General features: G+C 44.6%; 1 long non-coding RNA gene across 2 annotated transcripts in view; it reads right to left on the bottom strand.

Annotated features, from left to right (window-relative positions):
• LOC142047395 (uncharacterized) overlaps nucleotides 1-8,785 on the bottom strand; it is a 13,303-nt gene extending 4,518 nt beyond the window's left edge. The window contains exon 1 of one of the 2 annotated variants that reach the window (XR_012656630.1): nucleotides 8,527-8,785. This is a non-coding gene — a long non-coding RNA (uncharacterized LOC142047395). The remainder of the gene's footprint in view (nucleotides 1-8,526) is intronic. The other variant, XR_012656629.1, reaches the window with a different exon arrangement.
• Nucleotides 8,786-8,809: the final 24 nt, after the last annotated feature.

Below are 8,809 nucleotides of genomic sequence, written 5' to 3'. Positions count from 1 at the left end.
CCCAACCCCCCTGCCCCAGCCCTGATCCCCTTCCCACTCTCCAAACCCCTCAAACCCAGCCTAGAGCACCCTCCTGCACCTCAAATCTCTCATCCTAGCCCTACCCCAGAGCCCACTCCCACTCTCCAACCCTAATTCTGGGACTGCTCATGGCCCACTATACAATTTCTATTCCCCAATGTGGCCCTTGGGCCCAAAAGTTTGCCCACCCCAGTCTATTGTAAAGATAAAACAACTGGGAAAGTCAGATCTGGATTCGTACTAATCTTAGTGTCACAGGGCACTCTATGCACCACTAGATGGCACCTCCTCCTGGTCACTGTGAGGATTAGCTCTGCAAGGCTAACACCCCTGCCTGTGGTTGCACCTCATCTCTCCATTGCTCTCTCTGTCTGCAGCCCCTCTCTCATTCCAGGAGTTGCTGCTACTGTCTCTTTATGACTTGGCCCTACAGCCAGGTCACCATATGGTTTACTCTTCCAGGGTATTCTTTCAAAGTCTCTTTTCACCCACAGTGGCAGGCAACCCTCATGCCTACTGCCCTACCTCAGCCACTCTTGCAGTGACACAAGCAGTCTTCAAGTTCACTACCCTGCTGGGGCCATTTCCTCAGTGGCCAATAGGGGAACCCTAGCCCACCTACTCCAGGTTCCAGCTGAGACCTCTAATCAGCAGCTAAGGTCTATTCCTCTTCTAGACATCACTGCCACTTTCCCTAAACCTCTCCTACATAGCTGGCTTTTCCCCACATCCTCTGTTTGCCAGCTTCCTTCTCTCAGGAAGTAGCTGTAGGCTACTTACCTCTGTAACATCCAGACACAACTCCCATCTGCCAGGAAGTGATTGCAACAGACTTCCCTACAGTCTCCTTCTGCTTGGAGCTTCTGGGCTATATATACAGGCCTCTTCTTCCTTCACAGTTGAGTGTCTCCAAATTAGCTCCCTCTACACAGTTTAATTGTCTGATTGGGCTCACCTGGCCTAATTAAGCCCTTAGAACCTGTGTCAGGAGTGCTCGACCTGGGGGCAGGATCTGGAGCCCAATGGCCCCCTGCCTAGCAGTTGGACCTGCTGCTGGCCGCTTCTGGAGTTGCGTGGTGTCAGAACAGGTAGGGACTAGCCTGCCTTAGGTGGACAGCACCACCAATGGGACTTTTAACGGCCCAGTCGGCAGTGCTGACCACAGCTGCCATGACCCAGTGCCTTACATTCTGTGACCCAGAACTGGGTCACAACCTGCAGTTTGAAAACTATTGATCTAGGCTGTGCAGGGCCATGAAAGTGAAGACAAGCAGCTTATGCTTGATGCAGCAGAGAAGGGGGAAGCCTGTAGGAGGATGGAAAGATACAGGTGATGTGGTCAAAGAGACAAGCTAGGAAAGTGATTTTATAATATTTCATAAGTGACAACATGCATCACTCTCTCCTAAAGTATGAGTTATTAGTCATTGCAGCATGTGAGACTAGATGGACAAACTGATTCAGTTTGGCAGATTTTATGTTCTACCTACCCTATTTAAAAAAAAAAGGCAACATTCTTTCCTACCTCCCAAGTGAGCAGAAATATCACTTGCCATTATAACTATGTGCTGGCATTTGTTCCCTGAAGTGACTTTACAACAAAGATTGTTTTATCAAAAGAGGGTTAAACAGACAAATAATTGGGTGAGCTGAGAGGAAGAAAACCCTACAGACAATAGTTGTAGGGTACTAGCAGTCAAGATTCCACCTTGAATACAGAGCTTGGCTCTAGGCATTTAAATAACAGAAATGAGTAGACCAATTGGAGGGAATTTAGAAAAGAGCAACAAAAATACTAAGAGAATACAAGATTTTATATGCAAGAAATATTAAGAGGAGTATATATGTAAGGGGGGAGGGATAGCTCAGTGGCTTGAGCATTGGCCTCCTAAACCCAGGGTTATGAGCTCAATCCTTGAGGGGGCCATTTAGGGAACTGGGGTATTTTAAAAAAAATCTGTCTGGGGATTTGTCCTGCTTTGAGCAGGGGGTTGGACTAGATGACCTCCTGAGATCCCTTCCAACCCTGATATTCTATGATTCTAAAGCTTAGCTAAATAATGAGAAGGGCAGGATATAACTATCTACAATTAAATTAAAAATGTAAACAAGAAGAGAGAGGAATTGTTTAGAATAGTAAAGGATGGTATAACTAAAAGCAATGTGATTACAGTAAAAGGAAGTGTAAGCAACACTTCTGGACCATGAAATCTATTGGACTTTGAAATAGTCTCCCAAAAGGAATAGTAGAAGCCCCATTGTTTGAGGCATTTAGAACTGGACTGGACAAACCACAAAAAGAAAAGAAAACTGTTGAGAACAAAGTTGCCCTACCAGGGAAATTAACTACATAACCAGCATTTTTGTCTCCAGCTTTTACAATAGCACCCTTAGACTTTGTGATCTGTTGTGAATGTGGAGTGAATCATATGCACCTTTGCCTGAGAATGCAAGGAAAACAGAATGCTCAAAGTGAAGAGGCAAGGTGTTTGGCAGAGAGGAAGGAAGAAGGGGAAGAGGCATGAAAATGTCTCCCTAGAAAAGTTAGATCTCAATCTAGCATTACTTTTAGAGCCTAGTTTACAATATGCCTCCGCTTACAATTTTTTGTACATTGCCATCTACATGCAACTCTGATGATTATCAGATGCACAGGTAGATACTGTATAGGCTTTGTGTAAGGGGACTGTTATCCCCTTACTAACATTCAGTGCGGGTGTTTTGGTTGCTAGCTCCCAGCACTAAAAGGGGAGGGATCGATGGCAAATCAGGACCCTGAGACTGACAGTCCCCAGGACTGCTCCAGGTCAGCCTGATTGACAGGGTGGGCAGGCTAATCAAAGGGACGGAAGGCCAGGGTGGGTCCCATCCTCTGTATGAGCTGGAATTGCCTGGGTCAGACGGAGTAGGGGCCCAAGCTAAGCTGCTAGGAGCAGAACTGCAGCCCAAAAAGCCAGAGCACAGCCCAGAGAGAGCAGACCTGCCCTGGGAAGAGAGCTGCAGCAACCAGAGCCAGAGGGGCCAGATAAGCAGCCCAGGAAGCAGGTGAAAGCTCAAAGCAGAGTCACAGAAGCAGCCTGCAGAGCAGACCCGCCCTGGGAGCAGAGCTGTAGTAACTGGAGCCAGAGAGGCCAGAGAAGCAGCCCAGGGAGCTGGAGGCAGAGCAGCAGCCGTGCTGAGGCAGAGTGGAGCTGGGGCTGGAGCAGTCCGGAGCTGAGTGCGGTGAGCAGCTGGGGAGAGCAAGGGGGACCCTGGGCAGTGAGCCCAGCACAGGGACATGCCTCAGCCAAGAGGCTCTGCAGGCCAGAGTTGGAGGGGGATCATAACCCTGACAGAGCAGGGGTAACACTGGGGAGAAGGGTCCTGCCACCCAGAGCCTGAGAGTGTGTGGCCACTGCCAAAGCAAGTGTCCAACCCGCAGTGTCCCTGCAGCACAGCCAGGGCCTGAGAAGGAAGCCTGGGACCTACAAGGAACAGACTGTGAAGTGCCCTGATGTCTAGAGACACTGTTTGTGATGGTCCCTGACACAGAGCAGGGTGATGTGTTTTCCTTTAACCTTTCCCAATTTTCAAATTAATTGTTAACTAAACAACTTGTATTTGTTTTAAATTGTATGATGTGATCAGTGGGTCAGGGAGGTGCGCAGTGCAGAGTGGGACACTCCAGCTTCTGTCCTAGGTGACCACAGCAGGGTTGGCGGTCGAGTCCCCCAGGAGTCCTGGGCCCAGCCTTGTTGGGGTTAGAGAACTCTGCCAGACAGGAGAGTGGAAGGGGAGTCCTCAAGGGCAGGGAGGCCTCTGGGTAAAGGAAGTGGGAGCGAAGACTCAGATCGTTTTGCTAGCCCACTTCACCGGGTTAGTGCAGAAGCCAGGAAAGCTCCCCACAATAGCGGGACCATTCCCCCGCTTACATTTGCACACAAGTGGAGACTGACATTGAGAACACAAGTTAAAGAAAACAATCCTTTATCATCACAGGGCCTAGTCTCCTGCATCGTTGTCTGTGCAGAAGAGTAATTTTAAATTAATAATCAGTTTCAGGCTCTTTTAAAGTCTGAAGTGAAACTCTGCTGTGCAAGGATATCTGAGATTCGAAGTACATCAGACTGCTTCATCTCAATCCTCACAGTTAAGTGCTTTGATCAGATTATTCTTTTGAGAAGTTTAACACAGATAACACCTCAGACAGGTTGACTTATGCTTCTTACTCCTGCCGTTTTGATGTGACATTACTCTTGCACAGCAGTTTTTGAAAGGAAGATCAAGAATGTGAACAACAAGTTCTGCTCAATCATTTCTTTTAATGCAAACTAAATTGGAAATCTGATCTGTTTATTACAAAATTAATACTGTGCCTTCAGGATGAGATATCTTTTGTCAAATATTGTCCCCATACAGCAACTTGTGAAAGGATCTAATTTCAATTTAACCTACATATCAGTTGCCCTTTTTATATGTACACCTCAGGTATATTCTGTACAAGGGGAATTTTGCACAAACAATTAAAAATTCTGCACACAATATTAGGACACACCCGTTTTCAGCATCACTCTTTGGTTAGCTTAGGTGGCTTCACACCTAGGGTGCTGACCTTTTGCTGATCGCACTCTCAGGCACCTATCTCTCCCGATTCATTGTGTAAGGATCCTAGGCAACTCTCACAGCCTTTGTGAATTGCAATGGTGTTCCTGAAATTTTTTTTTAGGCACCTAAAAGTTAGGTGGTGTGACTGTGTCAAAATGCTTAAATCCCTTTGTAAATCTAGCCCAGAAGCCTTAAATTAGCAAAAGCCTTCTAGTAAATTTTTATGTTAGGATTCATCTATCTGGTTTCTTTTCATATTACTCCCGAAGGGTAAGAGCACAATCATAGTGGAAGGTAGTGACAAAGATAATAAATTATAAATCCAGTGCTTCTTAACCAGTTTCTATTGTGTAGAATGAAATATGGTATTAAAAGAAGGTCTTGGCCTGTTTTTAGATATGAAGCAATCCCTGGACCACTGAATGGGGAAATATTTGAAAGAACTTGTCAGAAACCACAGAGAGCTGCAGAGGTAAGTCTATTGATAGCTGCCATTCATGGTAACACAAATCAACCAAACTGTCATCATGATCCCTTTTTGGGATAGCACAGATGTCTAGAGAAAATGTGTATTAAAATAAAGCCAAAAACAATCCAGTATACAAGAAAAACTGTTATCGTTTAATGTATTACTCATACTTTCATAGAATCATAGAAATATTCATGGCTGGAACAGACTGAGGTCATCCAGTTCCTCCTCCTCCTCCCCCAACCAACTTTGCACTGGGGCAGGATTAGATATACTTAGACCATCCTTCAGAGATGTTTGTTTAACCTCCAGTTATGAGGATTCCATGTTTGATTCTGTACATTTTGTTTTCCTGCCTACAAATATGGACCAAGCCTATATTAAGCCCCAAAATCTTTTACAGTATCAGCTGTAAGTTACAATTGAACTTATTAGCCAATTTGTTACAAATATCATATCATTTATGAAATCTTAAATTGAAATCATTAACACAAACACTAGAACAACAATTCCTAATAGTTATCCTACTTAAGCCTTCTTTTGTATAATACCAGAAAGCAAGAGGTTATTTGTAGTATTAGTCTCTCCAATAATTACCATTAAAAATTTAACAGGAACTGTCCACAGGTTTAGATTCCAAATTCAAAACAATGAATGTGATTTTTAAATACTCTATCTGCAACTCTTATTTCCGTACTTATGATTTCTGTAGTATTTGACTGATTTTTTTTATTCTTTTCAATATTAGTGCATAACCACCACTTGCAGTTATGCAAGATATTATAAGGTGCATAGCCATCTCATTAGGACTACTGAATCTTTTGATAAATAAGGACGTTGAAGACCAGGTGTCTCATGGTGCCCAAACTTGTACTATCATGGCCCATGATAATAATTTGCCTGAGACCTGAAGGAGATACATAAATCTACATATAAACTGACCTAAATGCTTATATTAAAAAGATACACAAAACACCAAACTATTTCTTGTTTGTAGTCTGCTGGATAGCTTAGTAGAAACTGTATGAGATATCATCAATACAAATCTGCAAATACTTCAACCGGCTGCTACATTGATAGGCTGTGTTCACAAACCATATTTTGTGCAGGGGTTAGCAAAAACACACAAGTCTAAGCCTAATACATTAAGAAATTGGTTACAGATAATATCTCATCCTCAGACATGTTTCAGTAAGCTTCTTTCATAGACTAGACTCCTTCCTAGTCTGGGTCCAATCCTTTCCCCTGGTACAGTCCTTGTTAGTTCCAGCAGATATCTTAGGTGAAAAACAGGGGCTTTCTCATGAGTGGCTACCCTTTGTCCTGTTTCACCTCCTTTTATAGCTTTGGCACAAGGCAGAAATCTTTTGTCTCCCTGGGTCCCCACTCCTCCTTCTAAATTGAAAAGTAACAGATTTAAGATGGACTACAGTATCATGTGACATGGTCACATGTCAGTGTAAGATCTCCTTCTTCATTACCCATGAACTGGACCACATATACACAGGAAAACTTGCAAGTAAATAAACCATTTACAACCAATTGTCCTAGTCCAGGGGTGGCCAACCTGAGCCTGAGAAGAAGCCAGAATTTACCAATGTACATTGCCAAATATCCACAGTAATATGTCAGCAGCCCCTCATCAGCTCCCCCCGGCCTCACTCCCAGTGCCTCCCCTTCCCTCCTGATCAGTTGTTTTGTAGCGTCCAGGAGGCTCTGGGGGTAAGGGAGAGGAGTGAGGGCACGGCAAGCTCAGGGGAGGGAGCAGGAAGAGTGGAGTAGGGGCAGGGCCTATGGCAGAGCCAGGGGTTGAGCAGTGAGCACCCCACCAGCACACTGGAAAGTTGGCGCCAGTAGCTCTAGCCCTGGAGTCAGTGCCTATACAGTAACTCCTCACTTAACGTTGTAGTTATGTTCCTGAAAAATGCAACTAAGTGAAACGATGTTAACCAAATCCAATTTCCCCATAAGAATTAATGTAAATGAGGGGGTTAGGTTCCAGGGAAATTTTTTTCACCAGACAAAAGACTATATATATACATGCACACAGTATAAGTTTTAAACAAACAATTTAATACTGGTACACAGTGATGATGATTGTGAAGCTTGGTTGAGGTGGAGGAGTCAGAGGGTGGGATATTTCCCTTATGGCTAAATGATGAACCAGCAATTGGCTGACCTTCAAGGATTAACTCTCTCACTCTGCAGGGCAGCAGGAATGGAGGGAGATCTGCGCATTTCCCTTAAGTACACTGCCTTGTTAATTAGATCAGCTTGCTGAGACCACAGCTGCTGCAAACTCCCTCCATCCTTACCCTGTCTTCCACAGAGCAGGGCTAAGTGGGGTGCTGGATCTGGGGAGGGGGACACCCTGACATTAGCCCCCCTCTTCCTTCCCTCTGACACACCAAGCAGGAATCTCAGGGAGCATCTCCAAAGCAGAGGGCAGGAGCAGCACATGGTAGTGGGGGGAGGGACATAGGTGAACTGCAGGCAGCTGCTGGACAGGGAATTTAGGGGAGCTGAAAGGGAGCTGCCAGTCCATCCTGGTTCCAAGCCCCCACCAGCTAGCTGCAATGGGCTGCTCTTCCTGGAAGCAGTAGACAAAGCAGGCGGCTACCAAACGATGTTAGAAGGGAGCATTGCACATCTTTAAACAAGCATGTTCCCTAACTGATCAGCAACGTAACAACAAAACAATGTTAACCAGGATGACTTTAAGTGAGGAGTTACTGTACAAGGAGCCGCATATTAACTTCTGAAGAGCTGCATGTGGCTCCGGAGCCACAGGTTGGCCACCCCTGTAATCAATGGGAGCCATCAAGATTCTAAACCACCATTAATGGCCCACACTTTGCATAATTACAATAGGACCTCAGAGTTATACTTCATATTTCTCATTTCAGATACAAGAATTAAACATTCATACAATTAGTATGAATATATTCAATAGGTTATAACCTTTGTAATGATACCTTATAAGAGACCTTTTGCATAAGGCATATTCCAATTACATCATATTCACATTCATAAGCATATTAAGGTGTCTCCCTGCTTTTTGTTGTGAAAGACCGGTAACTTTGGGACTAAATGAGTGACATTCCTCAGAATGAGGAGGGAAACTGAGACAGATTATGAGGTGGGACAAAAAAGATGGTTTCAATTTTGTCCACCTCAGCATTCAAAAACTGTGAGGTTTGGCCCTCCCAAAACCCAGTGAGATAGATTGGAGGGAAAATCCATGATATGTTTTGTTTTCTTTTTATTTCTCTTCTGGGTTTTGAACATTTAAAAACCACATTTTCAAGGTTTTTTTTTCTACACCTAAAAGGCCTAGAAACAGATTTAAAAAAATGAACGCTGAGATTCTTGTGTACTCATATCACTTTAAGAGCTGGATCTTAAAACAAAAAAACCCTCAAATTTTGTGACAATTGGATTACTCACAATACCTGGAAACTAAAGCATCAGGTCACCTTGAATGCCATACAGAAGGAGAACCGATAGTGCACTACCAACCCTCAGCTCTCACCACTAGACCAGGCTGCCCCACGTTGCGCTATGCTGGTTTAGCGAGAGACCGAAACTACATATCCCAGCATGAACCGCTGGGAGGTTCATTGCGCGTGCGCTTTCGCCAAAAAAAAATCCCAGGTGCCTCTCCGGCGGGTCGGCAGTGTTTGGCTCCGTGTCCGGGTGGCGCGGGAAGGACTACAAATCCCAGAGTGCAGCGGG

The sequence above is a fragment of the Chelonoidis abingdonii genome, chromosome 10 (assembly GCF_003597395.2).
Source record: "Chelonoidis abingdonii isolate Lonesome George chromosome 10, CheloAbing_2.0, whole genome shotgun sequence".
Taxonomy (NCBI): Eukaryota; Metazoa; Chordata; order Testudines; family Testudinidae; genus Chelonoidis; species Chelonoidis abingdonii.
This window is presented reverse-complemented; position numbering and strand designations above follow the sequence as displayed.